At 44.4% G+C, this 20,765-nt stretch overlaps 1 long non-coding RNA gene across 1 annotated transcript in view; it reads left to right on the forward strand.

Moving 5' to 3' along the window:
* The window catches only part of LOC139082027 (uncharacterized), a 41,873-nt gene extending 24,949 nt beyond the window's left edge, over positions 1-16,924 (forward strand). Inside the window, exons 2-3 of the long non-coding RNA XR_011537681.1 lie at positions 7,245-7,963; positions 12,812-16,924. This is a non-coding gene — a long non-coding RNA (uncharacterized lncRNA). The remainder of the gene's footprint in view (positions 1-7,244; positions 7,964-12,811) is intronic.
* Positions 16,925-20,765: the final 3,841 nt, after the last annotated feature.

Genomic DNA, 20,765 nt, shown 5'->3' on the forward strand with positions numbered 1-20,765 from the left:
TAGTGTGTACAACTTATGAGTTTGGAGATAACTGTACATTCATGAGATCATCACCACAGTCTATGCCATGCACTTATCCATCACTTCCAAAAGTTTCTTCCTGCCTACTTTAGTATTATTAATCAATTAACTTTTTTTGTGATAAGAACATTTCACTTTTGGAGGGAGTCACCCAGAGGAGGTGACAGCTGGTTGACCTGTAAGCTGGACCCCCGCGGAGGCTCCTCATCCCCTCCCCTGCCCTTGGTTCCCTCTCTTTTTGTGTTTCATGACTCTGTTCTGAATTTTTGTTTTGTTGTTACCATGAGGTTTGTATAAAAGATCTCATAGATGAGATAGTCGTTTTTCTGCTGATAGTGTCTTATCTCCATTTGCCTATACAGGTTCTGTCCTTTTCCTCTTCTGCTATGTTTTTGTTGTCACATATTATCCTTTTTTGTATTGTGAGTTTGTTACCAAATTGAAGTGGTTATAGGTATTTTTGATGCTTTCTTTCCTTTAGCCTTTATGTTATAATTAACAGTTTTTAACCTATTCTGGTACACAGTTGCAATTGTTTGCTTCTCTCTGTCTGTTTATCTCCTTGCTCAAAGCTTTGTAAACCTTTGCCTTTTTGTTTCAGGCAGGAGGGCTCCTTTCAATGTCTCCTGTAAGGCAGGGCTAGTGGCAATGAACTCTCTCAGCTTTTGTTTGTCTGGGGAAACCTTTATTTCTTCTCCATATTTGAAAGATAACTTTCCTGGATAGAATATTCTTGGCTGACAGTTTTTATTTGTCAAAATTTTGAATATATCTTTCCACTCTCTCCTAGCCTGTAGAGGTTCTGCTGAGAAATCTGCTGATAGCCTAATGGGGGTTCTTTTGTAGGTTGCTGTTTTCTTCTCTCTGGTGGCCCTTAATATTCTTTCTTTGTCATTGACTTCTGACAGTTTTAATATAATATGCCTTGGAGGATGTCTTTTTGCATTGAGATAATTTGATGTTCTATTAACTTCATATTCTTGCATATCCAGTTTCTTCCCCAGGTTTGGGAAGTTCTCAGATATTATTTCATTAAATAAACTCTGCTCCTTTCTCCCTGTCTTCTCTTTCTGGATATCCCTTATCCTTAAGTGGCTTTTCCTAATTAATTCGGATATTTCTTGCATAATTTCTCCATTTTTTAAAAATCTTAGTTCTCTCTCCCACCTGAAACATTTCTAGGTTTCTATCTTTGAGCTCACTGATTCTCTCTTCCATACAGTCGTCTCTACTTCCAGTGCTTTCTACTTTATTCTTCATCTCATTTACTGTGTTCTTCAGCTCCAGAATTTCTGCTTGGTTGTGTTTTAGAGTTTCAATCTCTTTGGTGAAGTATTCCTTCTGTTCATTCATTTTATTCCTGAGCTCGTTGAACTGTCTTTCTGAGTTTTCTTGAAACTTGTTCGGTTTCCTCATGACAGCTATTTTGAATTCTCTGTCAGTTAGATCACAATCTTCCATGACTTCACTTGGTTTCTGGAGGATTATTTTCTCTTTATGGTACTGTGTTACTGTAGTTTTTCATGGGGCTTGATGAGTTGTTCCTCTGCTGGCACATTTGTGGTGGTAAACACCTTTCTTATTTGGGTATGGCTTTGGGTACTTTGATTCTGAGCTGCTTCTGGTTATATTTGAGAGTCTGAATTTCCCAGGGGCATCGTTGGTGCCCTCCTTGTGCTGCTTGTGACTCTGAGATTGCTGCTGCCTTGCTGCTTATGAGGTCACTGCAGTCGTGGGTGTTGCCACAAGGGTCACTGGGCTGGGAGGCACTTCTGCTGCCTCTGGGTCACCTAGGTTGCATGTTCCTCCATGGCAGCAGGGGGAGGGGGAGAGTGGGGCAGGAGCTGGTGTCATGGGCACCCCCACCATGTCCAAGTTTGTTGGGTCTGCAGCTGCCATTGCTACAGGTTGTGTTGGGGGGTGATGTTGTGTGTGACCCTGCAGCTGGAGATGACTGGGATCATGGGCCCCACTGTTGCTGCTACCTGGCTCTCTATGGACTTGGGTGCTGCTGCCACGTGCACTGCCTGCGCTGCTGCTCCTGGGTTTTCTAGGGGTGCTGGCATCACCACTGCTGGGGTTGCTGGGTTTTTGGGTGTCACTGCCACTTGGCAGTGGGCCAGGGTTGTGGGCAACACTGCCACCACCATGAGGGAGGGGTAACTGGGTGGCGAGCACTGCCAGGGTTCCTGAAGCCTCTGGTCTCAGGTGCCAGTGTGGTTCCTGGCACCTCAGGTCATGAGTGCCACCACCATTGCCAGGGAACCAGGGTTTTATATGCATCCCCCACTGCTGGAAGGAAGGGCTAATGTCAGAGGCACCACCACCAGGGAAGGAGGAGGGGCTGAGTCGTGGCCACCACTGCAGTTCCTGAAGCCTTGGGTGATGGGTATCACCTGAGACTGTGGTGGGAGGGTGAGGGGCTGAGCCAGAAGTGCCCCTGTGGTTCCTACAGCCTCTGGTCTCAGGTGCCAGTGTGATTCCTGGGACCTCAAGTCACAAGCACCACCACCACTGCCAGGGGTGTCAGGGTCTTGGATGCAGCCCTCACTACTGGGAGGGCTTGGGTTGAAGTTGCTGTTGCCAAGAGATGGGGAGAAGGCAAGGTCACAGGTGTCATTGTGGTTCCTAGAACCTCCAGTATTGGTGTCACTCAGAGTGTGGGCTGCTTGGGTTCCTGGGGCTCCATTTGTGGGTATTACTGTCATTCCTGGGGCCTTAGGTTACAGGCGCAGCTACAGTTCCTGGAGACTCTGGTCTCGGAAGCTGCCACCGCTGCTCTGCTGTTTCCACCTCCAGGAGGTCCAATCTACCCACCTTCAGATGTATAGATACATGGATCTCTCAGGTATCCTGGTGTGCTGTGCAGAAAGTCCTTTGTTGGTCAGTGGATGTCCTACAGTTGTAACTTGGAGGGGAGAAACAAAAGGAACAACTCACTCTGCCATGATGCTGACATCCCCCTCCCCTGTCCTTGGAATGTATGTTGGGTCCACCATTTCTACACTAGGAGCTATTTCAAGGCCTTAGCCTTGAGAGATGCAGGTGCTGTGGAGACTATCTAGGTAGTATATGTGGCTGTATCCCATTAAGGCCTCGATAAAAATTTCTACAATTCTGGTGGGTGGAAGTAGAGATTTACTCATCTTGCGGCTGCTCAAGACAAGCTTCCAGTGTAAGTGCCCTTGCTTATTCGACCTGCCATCTACCAACCGCAGAGGGCTGCCTCCTTCTCTGGTCTCTCCTTGCCCTCCAGGGGCCAGTTTCAGATTTCACCCGGGAAGGTCCCAAGGTTTCAAACCGACATTAACAGAAGATCGAGTAGAATGTGGTTTCCAGGGGCTTGGAGAGGGGAAAATGGGGAGAAATTAATCAAACAGCACAAACTTTTAGGTATATAAAATGAATAAGTTCTGGGTATCTACCGTATAGCGAGCATAGTTCCTAGAGCTAACAATATTGTGTTGTATACTCAAGAATATCCTAAGTGGACATGTTTCTGTGTGTACCTCACTCTCTTTCTAAAATGGACATAAGGATAGTCTAGTAGTGAGGATCAAACGAGACAGCGCCATGTTTCCATTCCGTATGGTTTCAGTAAATGTTAGCACTTAACAGTAATAACACTCACAGTACTTCTCGACCCTGCAGTGGCCACTCTGTGCAACGCTGGGCTCAAGGCATTCAGGTTCTTTTCCAGTCTCTGTCAGGCGCCTGCTGCAGCTGCCTAGACCCAGGAGAAACTTCTCTCTCTGTTGATTTGCATTCTGTGGCATCTCAGTGGGAGAAATCTTTTATTCTTCTTACTTTTGGTAAAAAGAAGACATTTTCTGGGTTGAGTAAGAAATGGAAAAGACGCTTTTCTGTCTCAGCTCTCCCCACGCCCACACCCTGCAGTAAGTCGCTGACTGTTTTTCTCCACGTTGCACCATCACAAACTCCCGCGTGGATGAAGCAGCCTGGGGAATTTCATTTCCTCATTGCCTCACACTGCATGCAGTCTCCGTTTGTGCTGCCCCAAACAACTATTCATTTGTCAAAATAAATCCTTCAATGAATTTCTTCATTGACTTAATTGACATTTAACTACTTACTAAAGAGTTTTTGCAATTAGCTGTATCCAGGCAAAATTATGGAGATGATAAATCTTGTATTTATCCTTTCCCAGATCCTTTGTCTGAATTTTCCTATCTTTTTCGGCATCTCTGCTCCACGGGTTCCAATAGCTGGGTGTCATTAAAACCGCACACATTTAGTTTGGCAGGTATTTTCAAATTCCACTAACCACCTCCAGATATATCATATTCTTATGAAGGACAGAAGCTGAGCTGCAGGATCATTTATACCCAGAAGTTCACAAATTTCTCTTGGTCCTTTCCAGGAAAATTTTCCACAAGAAACGAAAGAAAATGGCAACCACTTAATCTGGACAGGAAAGTGAATCAAGGAAAGAAGAAGACAGGCATCTAGCAAGTGCCTCCCCTCTGGTGATCAAAGTGCTAAATGCGCCCACCTGCATGGTCTCCTTACATCTCTACTCTTAGGGAGAAGTGTGATTTGACTATTCTACAGGCAATAAACTAGACTTAGAGAGATGAAGGAACTTTTCCAAGGTTACCCAGTTCGTAAGTGGTAGGCTAACATCTGCTGCCAATCCTCCTCTTTTTGTGCTTGTGGAAGATGAGCCCTGAGCTGTGCCAATCCTCCTCTAGTTTTTTGTATGTGAGACACCTCCATAGCATGGCTGATGAGTGGAGTAGGTCTGCACCCAGGATCCAAATCCAAGAACCCAGGGCCACTGAAGTGGAGCACGTGGAACCTTAACCACTCAGCCATGGGTCCTGACCCGAGTTTGCCTTTTTGGAGAGATTTGGCTGCGCCTAACATCACATGAGCTGGACAACTGACCTTCTTTTCTGAATATGTACTCACACTGGTGCTGGAGGCTTCAGAGGGTTTGATCCAAAGGCATTTATTTGATGTGAAGTCATATTTTCTGATGGCAGTTATGGGAGATGAGATGGGAAAGGGTTAACAGATAGCTTGCCGTTCCTTCAAGAACCCTGCTGACTTTTGTACAGCAAAATAATAAAGTTCCAATTCGTGAGCGAATTTGCTACTGTGACACTAATACAGCTCCAGGCTGTTAGAGGATTAGATGAGCACAAAGCTTTATGAGCCATCAGCTGTGGCACTGGAGGGTGATTCGGCATGTCGGTTGCTGGGAGCATGGCTGGTAATTGGAACGAGACAGACAAGGAGCCCTGGTTTGGCAGATCGAGTTTAAATGGGTGGATCATCTGACAGAGACTTTTTCTGTTCTCTTTTGGCTTTGGTTCAATGCTTATAGCCAGACTGTCCTGCTCCCAGCTGGACTTTGCTTGCCTTGAAATGCCTTTTTTTCTTGTCAGTATGTAGCTCCAGATTTCATAAGGGCTGGGGTAGGTGAGAGACAATGGCAGTAGGGCTAACTTCATCATTTGACTCTCTGAATGCTCTGGAACCCTGTTTTACTTTCCAGCTCCTTCATTCTGTGCTCAGCCTTGTCCTAGGCTCCTTCCCTTCTAACCACAGAGCAGGCCTCGCTGCGGGCTGGTCTGGAGTGCTGTTCAGTTCTGCAAGGGTTTCTAGCTACCTCATGAGATGGAAGGAGCAGAAGATGTGGCGGCTGAAAACCTGAGTTCAAGAACTGCCTTTACGACTTAGAGAAACAACTTGACTACTCAAAGCCTTAGCCTTCTCTTTTGTAAAATGGAGACTATGAAAATAATATTCACCTGGCAAGGTGGTCTTTAGCATTTAAGAGTCTCCTATGAAACCAAGTAGTAAAAACTCAAAGAAACCGGTATTCTCTCCACATTTATGAAACCCCAGAGTCACAGCTCCCATGAAGCCTGTGTTATTCCCTCAGGCAACAGTCTCCGCCTCCTTCGAGTTCCTGAGCCTCGTCTCTGAGGTCCCCAGGCAGAGGTGATGGAGAGCAGAGCACAGGTTTGGAGGCAGACGGCTGCACGACGTCGCGGAGTGTTACTTCATCTCCCTGAGGCTCAGCCTCCTTCTGTGAATTCACGCCTGTCTTGCAGGTTGTTGGGAGGCACAGAAGCCACAATGCCTGTATGGTGCCTTCCAGAGAGCCCTGCTCGCAAAGGGGTCATAATAAAGGCCTTTCTAGCTCTTCCGCTCCCTGATTTTTATTGTCCTGACTCGCTTCCTCTCTACCAGAAGGGTTTACAAAATACTTCTTAAAAATGGGATGAATTGATCCAGTTTCCTCCCCTTAAGTTTTTTTTTTAAGTTAGTACAGTTTAAATTTCACATTGTTTACAAAGCCAGATAGCACTGTCAGTCTTCTAACGAACAATGGCCCCCTCTACCTGTGACGTCCAGTCCCCAGAACTATTCTAATAACTCTTCTGACGGTTCCCTCCTGTGTTTATTACTGTTTTCTGATCTTTCCATTTTAGACAAAATCTATTGACTTCCTACTGGAGAAGATGTGAATTTATGTCTATTTCATCTCTTTTCCCATACATCCCCTGAATTAATGCCCTGTGGCTGCTGTAATAAATTACCACACACTTGGTGGCTTGAAATAACAGAACAAATGTATTCTTTCATAGTTCTGGATGCCAGAAGTCTAAAATCAGTATTGCTGGGCCCAAATCAAGACGTTGACAGGGCTGCACTCCCTCCAGAGGCACTGGGGAAGAGTCCGTTCCTGCCTCTCTCGGCTTCTGGGGCTGCAGCACTCCTTGGCTTGTGGCCACATCACTCTGATTTCTGCCTCTGTTGGCACATTGTGGCTTCTCCTCTGAGTGTTTTTGGCTAATCTCCTTCGGGCTCCCTTTTACAAGGATGTATGTGATTGCATTTAAGGCCCTCCTGGTAATCCAGAATAATCTCATCTCAAAACCCTTAATTTAATCACATCAGCAAAGACACTTTTCTTTTTCAAATAAAGGAATAGTTACAGGTCCCAGGGATGAGGGTCTGTTGTCTTTGGGGGACATTATTCAGCCTTTCCACTCCCTGCATTCATTATGGATGTGTTGGATGCTTCTGTTCAACTAGGATTTTGTGTCAGCGTTCTTATGATTATGTAAATATTGTATGCAGCTGAACCAGGTAGCACACTGTGAAGGCATTTTCTATCTTGTGCACGTTCCTATCATGTGTTTTCTTTGGAGTAAAGTTTTGATTTTTGCTTTTTATTCATTTTCTAGGTGCCGGTCACCAAGTCAGCCTCAATCTTTCCAACAGAATCGTAGAACTCCCCTCAGTCTGGATAAGGACATCGAGGAAGCTATCACTCTCCTCTTTTCTAATTGGATGCCTCTCTCCTCCTGCTCCAATCTGGACTGGCTGCTCTCTCCGGTGGCATAGCTGTCATCCAAGATTTCTCTCCACCACCTGAAGCTGCTGTCTCCTGGATCCCATGTCTCCTGTCTTCATGGTTTTCTCCCTTGTCTTGGTAGAAGAACTCATGTGGTAGCTTTCTGGGTACACAAGAGATAACACTTTGGAGATCATTTATTTCTGAAAATGCCTTTATTCCACCTTCATCTTTGATTGATCGTTTGGATATGGAATCAAGATTGTACCAAACAAATCCCAGAATTCTCTGAGGGCTTGTTTCTTGGGATCACTCCTGGTACTAATTCCTATATCAGCCAGGATTCAGTTGGAAAACAGAAATCACATTACTTATTTTAAAGAGGGAATTTAATATACAGAAGGTTAAATGGGTGTTGGAGAACTGAAGAGGGAAAGGAGATACGAAGGTAACACAAAGACAATAACTGTGGGAAGCAGCTAGCATATGGGCAACAAGGGAAGGAGCTGGGATCCTTCGAACCCTGAAGCTTGAAGCAGGAGCTCCATGGTGCTAAGATCCAGCCCTCAGGAGAAGAGGTGTTGCAGCCAGTGCTGAGATCTCTGAGAGGTAGCATGAATTGGTTCTGGAATTCTAGAGAAATGAAATACCCAAAGCCTAGAGCCTGATCCACTGCCTCAGCCAGGGGAAGGGCTGTTACAGAGATGATGCTGATAGGCAGAGAAGGAAACAGGAAAGAGCATGTCCTTGTCCCTTCTCTAGACTTCTAGTCTCCCTTTAGGCCACCTACTGACAGACTCTAACAGGAAACCAGCCATCAAAGGAGAAACTTGGTTGGCAGAGTCCCAGTGTGGGTGGACAGGGCTGAGAGGCAATGGTTTAATAACTGGCACAGAGTTTTCCAACTCCTAGTGTTCCTAGAAGTTTTAGGATCTTCTCTGGAACCTTGGTGTTATAAAATTTCCCATGAGGCCATGTGGGGTGGGTTTTTCCATCAGTGATTTCAATGAGTTAGGCCTTGGTGGGTGTGTTAGATCTGGAAATGCTACTTAGCTTTAGGAAAATTTCTTACATTACTTCTTTGGTAATTTTAACCCCTCCATTTTCCTTGTTTATCTTTCCAGGACTCCTACAATATATCTCGTGTACGTCTTGGATTGATTGTCTAATTTCCTTATATTCTTGCCTGATGTTTCTTATCTCTTTTTCTTCTTGTGATGCTTACTATGAGAGTGTCTCAACTTTCTGTTCTAACCTTTTACGTTTTTAAACTTCTGCTAGCATGCTTTTAAATTTGCAAGACCTCTTTCTTTTTTTTTTAAAGATTGGCACGTGGGCTAACAACTGTTGCCAATCTTCCTTTTTTAATTTAAGGATTGGCACCTGAGCTAAAAACTCTTGCCAATCTTTTTTTTTTTTTTCCTGCTTTATCTCCCCAAATCCCCCCTGTACACAGTTGTATATCTTAGTTGCAGGTCCCTCTAATTGTGCAAGACCTCTTTCTTAAATAGCACTCTATTCAACAACAAATAGCAGTCTGTTTTATAGATCTTGATCTTGTTTCATTGTTTGTTATATCTGTTATGCTATATTGAGTATGTTTAAACTTTTTCTTCTATTACGTTTATTATCTTTCTTTGTCTGTCTTTTATGTTACAAGCATTCCTCAAGTCTCAGTATGTGTTGACTGGCCTTACAAAGGACGAACTGCTCAAAGGCTGAGTGGAATAGCTGTGTGTGGGCAGGGCTCTCTGATTGCTGGACGCCACTATAGGATATTCAAGTAAGAATCTGGGTGATTTCTTGGTGATCAAACATCAATATCTCTAGGTGTTGTTTGGTCCCTTCCCCCTCTTTGGACCTCTCAGCTTCCTCAGAGAGGAGCTCTTTTGTTTCCAGGCTGTATGCCTGCTTGCCACTTTTCTGAGGGTTAACTAGGGCAAGGTGGAGGAGTGGTGCCCACCATTCATTTTCTAGACTCTTATCAATGCCCCTGTGTTCTATGCAATGTCTCATTCCTGCCCATAGCTGTGCCTGGTATTCCTGTTTCCGGAGCTTCTTCATATAACCTGTGCAGAGAATAGTTCTCCCATCTTCTGCCAGGGTGGGAGATGGCAACTTTTGGCTGTGCAGGCTCGGGGAGGAGTCCTAGGTGTCCATCTACCCACTACACAGATTTCCAGCCAGTTCTTCTCTTTCCCACCCCCACCCTCCCTCTGGCCTTGGGGGTTCCTGCTGCTACCAACTGCTGAGGCTTTCAAGCATCCTTCTCCCTCACGCAGAGAGACATGAGGGCTCATCTCTTTTGGGCCGTCTGTATTGCCCAGGCGGGACTGAAAACCCTCAGGCCTAGCAACAGCATGACACAGGCCTGTTTTGATTGGAAAAGACACTGTGGAAAGTTTGCTAAGCAGTTGTCCTAATGCGGTGAGAAGGATTTGTGAAATAAGCACTCCTGGGGCCCCCCTTTGACTCCTCTTTACACTGTCACTCAGGACAATAGGGTGTGGGCAGGTCCTTGACCAATTATGTGCTCCCCATCATGTCCTTCCTGTCCTGCTTGAAGGACCCAGATGACCTCATGTCCTCCACGAAGGCTTCCTGACTAGTGCGGTTCACACTCCCAACTTCCTTTCTGGCTCTAACCGTCCAGGGTTCTGATCCCTGTGCTTCCCTGGGACATCTCACCTTGCTGTCTAGTGGAATTTATTCATCTTTTTCAGTGCTTACCCCTTTTGCCCCACATGGATGATGGCACTGAATTGCACTTGTTTATGTCCCCCTGTTCTGTGCAGAGTGTCTTCTCATACACACACACACGCGCGCGCACACTCACAGAAATCCTCCCATTACCTTCAACCAGCAGTTATTTGATTATGAATGAATAATTACTGAAGGGAAAATGAATATCTTTATACTTTTTTTAATAGTTTATTTTATTTTATTTTTTTGTGGTTTTTTTTTTTTTTTTTGAGGAAGATTAGCCCTGAGCTAACATCTACCGCCAATCCTCCTCTTTTTTGCTGAGGAAGACTGGCCCTGAGCTAACATCCGTGCCCATCTTCCTCTCTTTATATGTGGGATGCCTACCACAGCATGGCTTGCCAAGCAGTGCATATGTCCGTACCCAGGATCTGAACGGTCGAACCCCGTGCCGCCAAGCGGAATGTGTGAACTTAACTGCTGTGCCACCGGGCAGGCCCCTCTTTATACTGTATTAAAAAAACCTTTGCATCTTTATGCCACTTAATTCTCACAACAACTGGGGTGGAGGATGTGTTGCACCTTTTTGATAGCTGGAAACGCCGAGGCTCAGAGAGGTGAGGTAACATGCAGGACTTGCAACCGGACGTTCTTTCTGAGAGCCACGTAGTCTTTTTATTTTGCACAGAATATTCACAGCAGCTTTATTTGTAGTAAGCCAGAATGGAAACAGCCAAAGTATCTACTCATCCAGAGGTGAATTTTGACAAGTAAATTGCAGTAAACAAAAAGGATCAAACTATGGGTACGCACAACACAGATAATTCTAAAAATAATTATACTGAATGCAAATCCAGACAAAAAAAACAGTACATACTGTAGGATTTCATTTATATACAATTCTAGGAAATGCAAACTAATGTACGGTGACCATGAATCGTGTGGTGGCACGGGGATGGCAGTGAGAGTCGAATAGCCTTTGCCACAAGCTGTAGCTGACTCTGTCCCCAAAGGAGGCTGGCAGGGCACACACTCCAACCCACTCACAGGGGAGAAGCCTGGCCCCCAGCAGCATGGCCAGCAGGTGAGAAGAGCTGCGACAGGACTAGGCTGAACCCAGGTGTCTAGTCTCCCAGGCTACTTAGACCCCACTTCCTTTCAGACGAGTGTGGAATTGTTTTGTCATAAAAATGCAAGTGTAGTCATAAAACATGTCTTTGTGGGGGGAAAAGTCCCCAGGCCTAGGAATGTGTGTTCGTATATGTGAGACAAGCTGAGACAGGTGTCTCTCTCCCCCTCCCTGGCCCCGAGGCCAGCACGGCCAGGTGGTCCCATGCTAACCTACAGCACGAGGGGAGCCCCGGCCGGCCAGCGGCATCTGATACCCTCCATATCAGGCTTAGGACGCTTTCCAAAAGGCTTTGCATTCCCTGGGTCAAGAGCTCTTTTTTGTTTTTTGTTTTTTTTCGAAAAACATGTGTATTTCAGCAGAAATTTAATCCCTGGGGTTCCAACTCCTTCACACTTACATCAGTTAAAATGGCATTTCTGAAGAGACATGTGATCCTGCAGAAGCCCCAGAGACTCAGCTCAGCTGGGTGTCCCTTCTTGTTTCTTGACCTCAAATGAAAAAAGAGGAAGTCACGTTTCTTTTTCAAAATGATCTTGACAAAGTCTTTCCTTCAAATTGGGCTGCACTGAATCCTTCTCTCTCACGGATTCTTTTGCCACATTGTCCTATTGCTTTGCCTGATGGAAACAGCTGTCAAACCTTAGGCTGTGGCCTGTGGGCCACGTCCCTGAGTTCAAGCTGCCGGCTCCTCGGGAGAGCTGAGCCGAGGGAGGCTGGGCCTCTGCATGAGGCTTAGACAAGTTTTAGTTCTGGAAGGACCCTAGAGGTTATCTTTCGATTCCTTATGTCCCCTTCTAGAGATGAGGAAGCTGATGTCCAGGGAGGACGTGCCTCCTAGGATCACACAGATAACCCCTAGGGATTCCCATCTTTTGAGAACCTAAACTGCCAGACATTGTGCTATATGTTCTGCATGTACTGTCTTACTTATCTGCTCAGTTATTCATTAGTGAGTCCTTGTTATCCTCGTTTCGCTGATGGGAGAATTTGTCCAAGGCTGTGCAGACTCCGTGGCAGGATGGAGAGCAGAACCCTGTGCCCGTGTTCGTTGCTTTCAACAAGCGTACTATTCTGCTCCTGCAGGAGGTGGAGGGGGGTTGGAGCCAGGAGCCAGGGTTCCCAGCACCTGTCCTCTAATGTCTTTTGTGATTTTGACCTTAAGAATATTTTATATAATCACTAGACTTCAGTATGTATGTCTAGTTCCTAAAACCTTGAATCTCTTTTCTCCCGATTTTGGTGTTCTGAGAACCAGTACTAGGTGATGTTGATTTAGCTTTCAACACAAGTGTTTTCTTTCTGCTCCACCCTGGCCTTTCCATACTTCCTCCCTCTTTGTCTTCCATCTCTTGCTGGCACCTGATTCTCTCTTCCCTTTAGAAACAGTTTTCAAGAAAAGATCTACTATTGGTGATTGATAACTCAGTATGAACTTAAGCCCATCAGGACCTCTTGTAGGAGAATTTGTCTTACCTCTGATGGTGGAATGGAGAGATTTTAAGGAAGAAGGAAAAAAAGCAAGGAAACCATATTCACTGGCAGGTATTTTGTGTCAGGTATTGTGCTGGATTCTATTATATAACTTATAAAATGCTTCCCCACTTTCCTCCCTCTTTTTACAGGTCACTGAAGCTTACAGACGTTAAATAACGTACCCCCAGTCATCATGCAATGACTTCTATCTGTGGGATTCTTTCCACTATACCATGAACGAAAAGGGGAGGATTTGAGGGTGACAAGGTTGGGAGGGAGGGGCTTCTCTGTGTCCTTGAATCAATTGTGAGAGGCTGACCTCTACTGGATCGTACAGCACTTGAACACCAAAAGGAAGAAATAGTTTTCCTAGCCTCAAATGATTTTTTCTCACATTTTGGAGAGGAATCTGTTTAAAAGGTATGCCAAGTGCCTACTACTTAGAAAATACTGGACTAAATGCCAAGGTAAAGCAAATAGAAATTGATTGGACTGTGTAAGTCACAGCAGGGATGAAAGGCACACCTCCTACGCCCAGTGTGCTCAGCTTCACCAGGGAGGTATCTCCAAATAGCACAAGTTCTCTTCCAGAGGAACCGGAAGACCCAGGTCTTGAAAGAAGCAGCCCTTCTCTGGGTTTACACTCCTCATATTGTATCCCATGTTTTATAATATGCACATCTGCATTGCGTCATTATTTTTGTCCCATTGTCCATTTGTTTTGTGCAACATTGGTTCTTTAAGCAGCCATGTTCACTGAGACTCACATAAAATGGGTCTGAGATGTAGAGAACTGCCTCTTATGAATGTTTTATTTACTTATCTATCATTCTTATCAGTGGCCTTCTCCCCTGTCTCTGGTTACCTTTTTCACTTAGCTAGCCAACTGAGAATTAGATGAAGGATGGAAATAGATTGGCAGTTTGCCTTCAGCTGCTAGACAAGGGTTCTTTCTTTCTGTGGTTTAGTTTCACAAAGGGTTTTGTAGGCATTGGAAGTTTTGGTACAAAGCAGCGCGGCCTAAAGGCTGCAGCCCAGAAGGGCGAGCGAGGAGGTCAGTGTCCTTGTCTTCATGCTGCCAGCTTTGGATGTGATGAAGTCACTTATATCTCTTGTTGCCCCTTTTTTGTATTTAGAAAATTATTTTGAATTATAGTAGATTATTATGATTTTACATTTTATTTGAAAATAAGTTCTAACTTGAGAATGTGTCTACTGGAGCTGTAAGCGCACAGCCTGGATGGCATCATCTGGCAGCTCACAATCATGTACAAAATCATTCTGCATATAAAAGAAGCAATTTGCCATTAATTTATAATGTTTTTATTGTGCTTTTCTTATTGCAAAAGTATTTCATGCAGAAAATTTGAAAAATACTGATAAGCAACAAATAAATATATAAAAACCACTTGAATCTTGCCACCTAAAGATATCCACTGATAACATGTTATATTATTCTTTAGGCTTTTTAAATGCATATTTTCACATAGGCAGTATTATGCTGTTTACAATGTTTTTTGAACTTCTTTTTCTCTCAATAATATGTCTGAATATTTTTCCGTGTCATACAATCTTCTAGAATATCATATTTCATGATTGTGTAGTATTTTGTCATGTAGATATATCATAATTTATTTGACTGTACCTTTTTTTAGGGACATTTAATTTATATCCAACATTTTATCATTTTAAATACTTCTGTCCTAAAAATCTTTGTTGCTAAGTCTTTGTGCGTAATCATACTTTATTCTTTAGGATCAAAGTCTAAGGGTACAAAAAATTTAAGGGTTTTGATATTTGTTGCCCACTTGACCCCAAGAAAGTTGTCTCAACGTATACTTCTGTGCATTGAATCGCCCCTGGGACAATAGCAGATGATAGATTATTTTAATGTTTTGCCAATCTGATAGATTAAAAGTGTCACATATGTATTTAAATTTCCTTGATTATTGACATTGAACAATTTTTGGACTTTTACAATATACTTACCGATTTTTTTTGTCTATAAAAGCTCTTTATTTTAATTTGTATGTATTTACATATTTAAGTGTCTAAAGCTCTGGAGACAAACTGCCTGGGTCGAGCCCGAGCTCTGTCGGGTTTGGTTGTGCTTACAAAGGCCTACCCCCAAGACTACAGGAAAGTTAACTTCTATTTTTTTCAGGTGCTTTTAAGTCCGATTTTCTACATTTCTACATTTAAAAACCTACGATAGTGGCCGTGCTGGTTATTCTCCCCTTTTCCCTCCAGATCCGCTTCCTATCCTTTCCAGCTGCTCTGTGCCATAAGAGACTGAGGAACGGACTGCCTCAATGGGCTGACCTGCCTTCTGGCTTTTGGTTGGGTCCAGGCAATGGCTAGCAGTGAAAGGAAAGGCGGAGAGTGGAATATTAGACTATACAGAGCGGCATGTGCTGGGCTGGAGAGTTCGGAATTAATTCTATACCTAGAGGGAGACTGAGAGGGATTTGACGTAGGGGAGGAAGATCAAAGATCAAAGTGCAAAGTAGGACAGTGAATTTGATGGCCCTGGGAAGCCTTGAGGAAGGCTGAAGACAGGAAGCCCCATGGGGACTGCTGAGGTTGCAGCTATGACGCTGAACTGGCAGATGTTGACTGTGAGTGAGGAAAATAATAGAGACCTGATTTAAGACACATTTCCAAAGAAAATGAACTGGTCTTCGGGGTGAATATTTTAAGTGTAAGGAAATGAGTAGTGACACTACTGTGGTATCATTTCTAGCCCTGGCGATTGCCTTTCTTGAGTGACATCCCTCATGGAACTTTGCAGGGGGATCCCACTTGGCAGCTGGTAAAGAGAACAACCCCCTGCGTCATCATATTACTAAAGCCACACAATATTTCTGCCCTTTCTCTTTTCTCTGGTTTCCAGGACTTGGAATATTATAATTTCTTGAAAAGTTATACTTAAAATAACAACGACTAACTTCATTGAGTACCACTCCCCCTCCTTTTTTTCTTAGTACTTACATATTATCTCATTTAATATTCTTGTTCCTAGTTAGCCTAAATGTTATTGCCTCATTTTCAACTGAAAATGCTAGTTGGGAGGGAGCATGGAATAGTGAAGAGCACGGGCAGGGGTCAAGCAGAGCTGGTTCCAAGCAAAATGGGGCAGCTCTGTATGTATTTCCTCCTAGAGATTCCCTAGCCTGCTCATGTGTTGTCCTTTGGTAACTTCCTTATCCCCTAAATACTTTCCTTGAAAATCTGATTTCATCTGGGTAAAGTATATGAGAAGGTAGGAAGGAGGGAGAATTTAATTACTTTGGGAGAGATGGTGGATTTGGCTGTCTTTACTGTTGGTGTTACTTTCTCTTAGGCATTTTTCAAAATAATAATTTTGGTCTAATAATTTAGCAATGGTGATTGTGTTGACTGTTCACAATGGAAGAGACTTCAGGTACTATATAATCCAATCTCTTCATTTTGCCCACAAGGACACCAAAATTCAGATGCCCCTCTCTATCCCCTTGGTCTGTTCAACACCGGAAGTCTTTTGGCTTCCATTAAATCTATTGGTGCCTGGTAAAAGGTGACAACCCTCATCATGAGCCCCGGGGCACTCCTCCAGCCCGCTGGTGATTTCTGCATGTTGACAGCACCTATTCAGATTTTATATTTGCTTTGTTGGGTGTTGATTTTGATGAGGACTAGAGCCTGCTGCGGGCTACGTAGGGCGCAAAGATGAGCGCAAGTGATCTTTGCTCAGTGGGTTCAATAGGCGAAATGGAGGAAGTACAGCTGTGACCTGTGGGACAACAAGGCATGATTTTATCTGGAAAGGTCTCCACAAGTAGCAGAAATTCGGCAGGATTAACTCATTTTCAGTAGAAAATGCTTTCAGGACAGGAATGCTATTCACTTTTCCTTGGTTTTAGATTTTCCTCTTTGTCTTTTTCTTCATTCTCCAAGTTTTCTGTCATGAACGTCTTACCTTGGTCTTCAGAGAAATTTATTTTATATGTATTTATCTGTATCTATATCATAATTTCTAAAAGAAATAAAATGCCTGGAGGAAGCAGCTCTGAAAACTCTGTGGGGAATTTTGTGGGGAAGATTGTAAGGGAAGCCCTGAACAACATTTCCTAAAGTGCTCAGTGGGAAGCGATCTTGGAAAAACCCTTCCTTGGCCAAATACACTTGGAGTGATGTGCTCCAGCCCCTTCTTGGACACTTATAATGCCCATTAAGGGCTCTGGAACTTTCTGCAGGAAAATAAAATAAAACAAAACATAAAATTTTGTCTTAATTCTTTTAAGTCAGTGTTTCTAAACATATTTGATTTGAGACTACTTTTTGTGTCTGAACATTCCAACAAGACCAGTATTTTGTGAAACATACTTTGGGAGAGTGCCCTAAAACGAGTTCCACAGAAACTCTGTTGCAGCCCTCGGGTCTCAGGATAAACCTTCTAGAGCCTGCGGCAAACCAAACAGTGATGTCTCTTCTCTCCTCTATTGGTGTCCAGGTGAACACCACTTAAAGTGAACATTAGAGCCTGGCTTTAAGTGGAAAAGAAGTCCCAAAACCCTGCAACGTGGAGTAGAAGAGGAGGTGTCTTAATGGGGGAGGCCAGACTTATGGCCTCTTGGCTGGGGCTGCACTTACATTAGTGTAGCTGGGAGGGCCTCTTCGCTTCTTGGCAGACTTCCCAGGTTGCTGATCCGGAGGCTGGCTGCGGCTGCTCCCCCAGCCAGGAGGGGGCACCTCTCTTCTCTACTGGAGGTGCAGAGAGATGGAATCTGCATGTGCTCTGAGTCCATGCACACGCAGCATGTGTACAGCACTCTTCAGGGCACCCTGGGACCACTAAAGGAGACAGTCTCACTCTTACCTTACTGAGCTAACAATCTAGTTGAGGAGATAAGGCACATACACATGGAATGTCAGAAAATGTAAGGTGACGATTGTGGACTTTGTCATGTGATATAGATTTTAAGGAATTGCAGGCATTTAGAGGAGAAGAGGGCATCAGTCAGCCTGGGGTGATCAGGAAAGCCTTAGCTATAGTATGGGAGGTAGGGCCGGAGGAATGAATAGAATTTGAAAAGATAGGGACCAGAGGGGAAGGCAGTCATGCGGGGGAAAGGCCTGAAAGAAACACATGATTTGTTCAGGGACTGCATTGCCAAGTCCCTTTAGGAAGCCTCAGGCCACTCTGAAAGGTGCCACACTCAGCAGGATTTTTCAGCATTGTAGACCTAGGCATCTCCTCCATGAGTTCTCCACTAGCCACCCTGGTCTCTGGTATGGCGGCCATCGTTGAGTAGCCCGTCCATTATGCTCAGTTACTGGCTTGCTCTTATGTCCTATGAGTACATCGTGTTTCCTAGTTAGGCCTGTGAGCTAACATGGCAGGCATGAGCACAACAGTCTTATTCTCTGCTTCCCCTTCCTTGCCTACCCATCTACCCTAAGCATGTCACCCAGTGCTTGGCATAGCTCATGTATTCAGTAAATGTCTGTTGATGGATCCGTTGGATTCTGAATAAAACTTTTGCTTAGATGTACGTCTATGACCTCATTATGTCATCAGTGAGTGTTAGTGTCCCCATTTCATTAGGCGTAGAAAAGGAGGACGGAGGACCAACACACTCCGATGTTGCGTAACCTCAGGTAGTTATAGGGCTTAGTCTAAAATCTAATTCTCTTTTCAGGCTTAAGAGTCCTTTGTTTGCGCAACTCAGTGTAACTGTAAACATTTGCTGAGTCCTGTCCTCAGTCTAGTTTGAGGGGTGTGTGTGTGTGTGTGTGTGTTTATAGAGGCGGGAGGGGAAGAGGAAGGAGAAACTGCAAAGACGATTGGGATGTAGTTCTACCCTCAAGAAGCTTACATTCTAGTAAAAGAACCAGGGAGAGCACTCTCACCTGTAAAGGAGTTGGAGGCCAGCTTTTCGGGGTGTAGGGTATGAGGGGACAATTCAGTTCCTTGCAGATTGTCACATATTGTTCAAGAAAGATGAGTTGGGGTCTCTTCTGTCGCCGTTTTTCTTGTTGATCCTGACTACCCTGCCAGCCACCTCGGGGGTTGTTCCGCCTCCCCTCCTGCCCTGGGGCAATGACTGGCAGTTTTCCCAGCTGTTTGGCAATTCCAGAGCAAGCCCTGTAGCTCCAGGCACAGTCCACCAGATGGTGCAAAACAAATGAAACACCCGTCATTGTGGGCTATCCAGCTTATCAAACCCGAAATTGGACAGCTGAGGGGAGGACTTTCTGGGAATTTTCCACTTCTGAGTTCAGCCAGAAAGGAATGAAAATGTACCCTGGAGACTTGAATAGAAGGTTTGAAGTAGCTTTAGGGATTAAAACCCTGTGCATGTGTGTGTGTAAAGAGGTCTTATACATAGGCAGAAAGGAGGCGCTCGCCTCCACATAGTCTGGGCAACCTCCTGCCCTCATCCCAAACGCTCTTCTACCTCTCGGCTCAGGGCTAAGCTTCCACTCCAAAAAATTGTAAAGGACTTCAGGTGTTAATACCCTAGGGAGAAGTAATGATGTCTTGTGTTTGTTTAGAGCCTTGCATGTACCTTCAGACCTATTATTTCATTAGAACTTCATAACAACCCTGTGAAGCAGGTGATGTTGTTATAGTCATTTTAAAGATGAGGAAACCGAGGGTCAGAGACAGTCAGAGAGTCCCAAGGTTATACACCCGGGTCAGTGAGCTGCTGGATCAAAACGAGATCTTCAAGTGTTGAATCTCTTTCTCTTTTCACTCCACTAGGCTGAATTCTCTGTTTTAATGATTAGAATCCAAATTTTTAAAAAGTAGATGGTGAGGGCGAGAAGAAGGAGAAAAGTGGAGGGAGCTGAGCTCTTGATAGAGGAGAGAAAGGGCAGTGTAAGGCAGGACTTGGAGCTCACAGGCAAAATGTGCTTCTCCAGGTCCTCTTGGAGTGATTTTGTGTGTGTGTGTGTGAGAGAGAGAGAGGGAAAGAGAGGCATACTCATGCATACTGGAGCACAGAGTGAACATTACCTCATGTGGATACCTTTTTATTCAACTTGCTTGCACTGGACTCCTACCGTAGCAGTGAGATATACTAGAAAATCAAGTTTTAAACAGGAAAAAATAGAAAATAAACAGATGAAAGCGCCTTCCTTGTTAAATCAAGGTTGTACCAATACTCCAAGATGGTACAGTGCCGGGCCAAGGAAACATGGTTTCCCTGGCCTTTCCTGTCTCCTCTCCAAGCTGTCTACCCACTTCGCCTCTTGGTGTCCACAGAATCAGCCTGGGGTGAGCCCATTGTCACATGCTCTGCACCTCTCATTCTGGCCTTCCCTTCGGCGGAACCTGAGAGAGCGTCCCAGCCCTCAGAGCCTGCCAAGTGACCAACAGATCCTTTTGAATCATCTATACTAAATACATTAGCAAATGGTAATGTTTTAATGTGTAGCTCCTTCTAAGAACACAGAAGCTAAGATTTTATTTTATTCAAAACTTTATACACAATTTAAAACAAAGCAATATGGAGGTTTCAGGCACTGATGTTGGTCAGGTCTTCAAGCTTCCCCAAGACCTCTCAGAACCCTGCACACCTCACCAGCTGTCTGCACAGCTGGCCGTGGAGTCAGCCCTGCAGTCTGCCCATCGAGATGTTTTCTGGTGGGGGTCGTATCTAACCAGGCAAAGTCATTCCTATCTTCTTCCTTCTTTCTCATTTTAGTGCCCTGGGCTAGCTGAGACTCCCAGGACATCCAACCTCGATTATCGCACTAATCTTCTTATTGTCCCTTTCTCTCCAGCCTCCCTGTATTTTCATCCTAGAGGTGGCTGACAGAAAATTTTTTATAAAACTCAAATTGGACCATTTTGCTTTCCTTCCTAGAAATCTTAAAATGTTCCCCTATTTCTCTTTTTTTAAACAACAGCTTTATTGAAGTATAGTTCACATGCCATAAAGTTTGCCCATTTAAATTGCCCAATTCAATGTTTTTTAGTATATTCACAGAGTTCTGCAGCCGTCACCACTGTAGGGACTAAACTGTGTGCCCCTAAAACTCATATGTTGAAGTTCTAACCCCAGTACGTCAGAATACGACTGTATTTGGAGACAGGGCCTTTAAGCTAATTAG

This window comes from Equus przewalskii, chromosome 2 (assembly GCF_037783145.1).
Source record: "Equus przewalskii isolate Varuska chromosome 2, EquPr2, whole genome shotgun sequence".
NCBI lineage: Eukaryota > Metazoa > Chordata > Mammalia > Perissodactyla > Equidae > Equus > Equus przewalskii.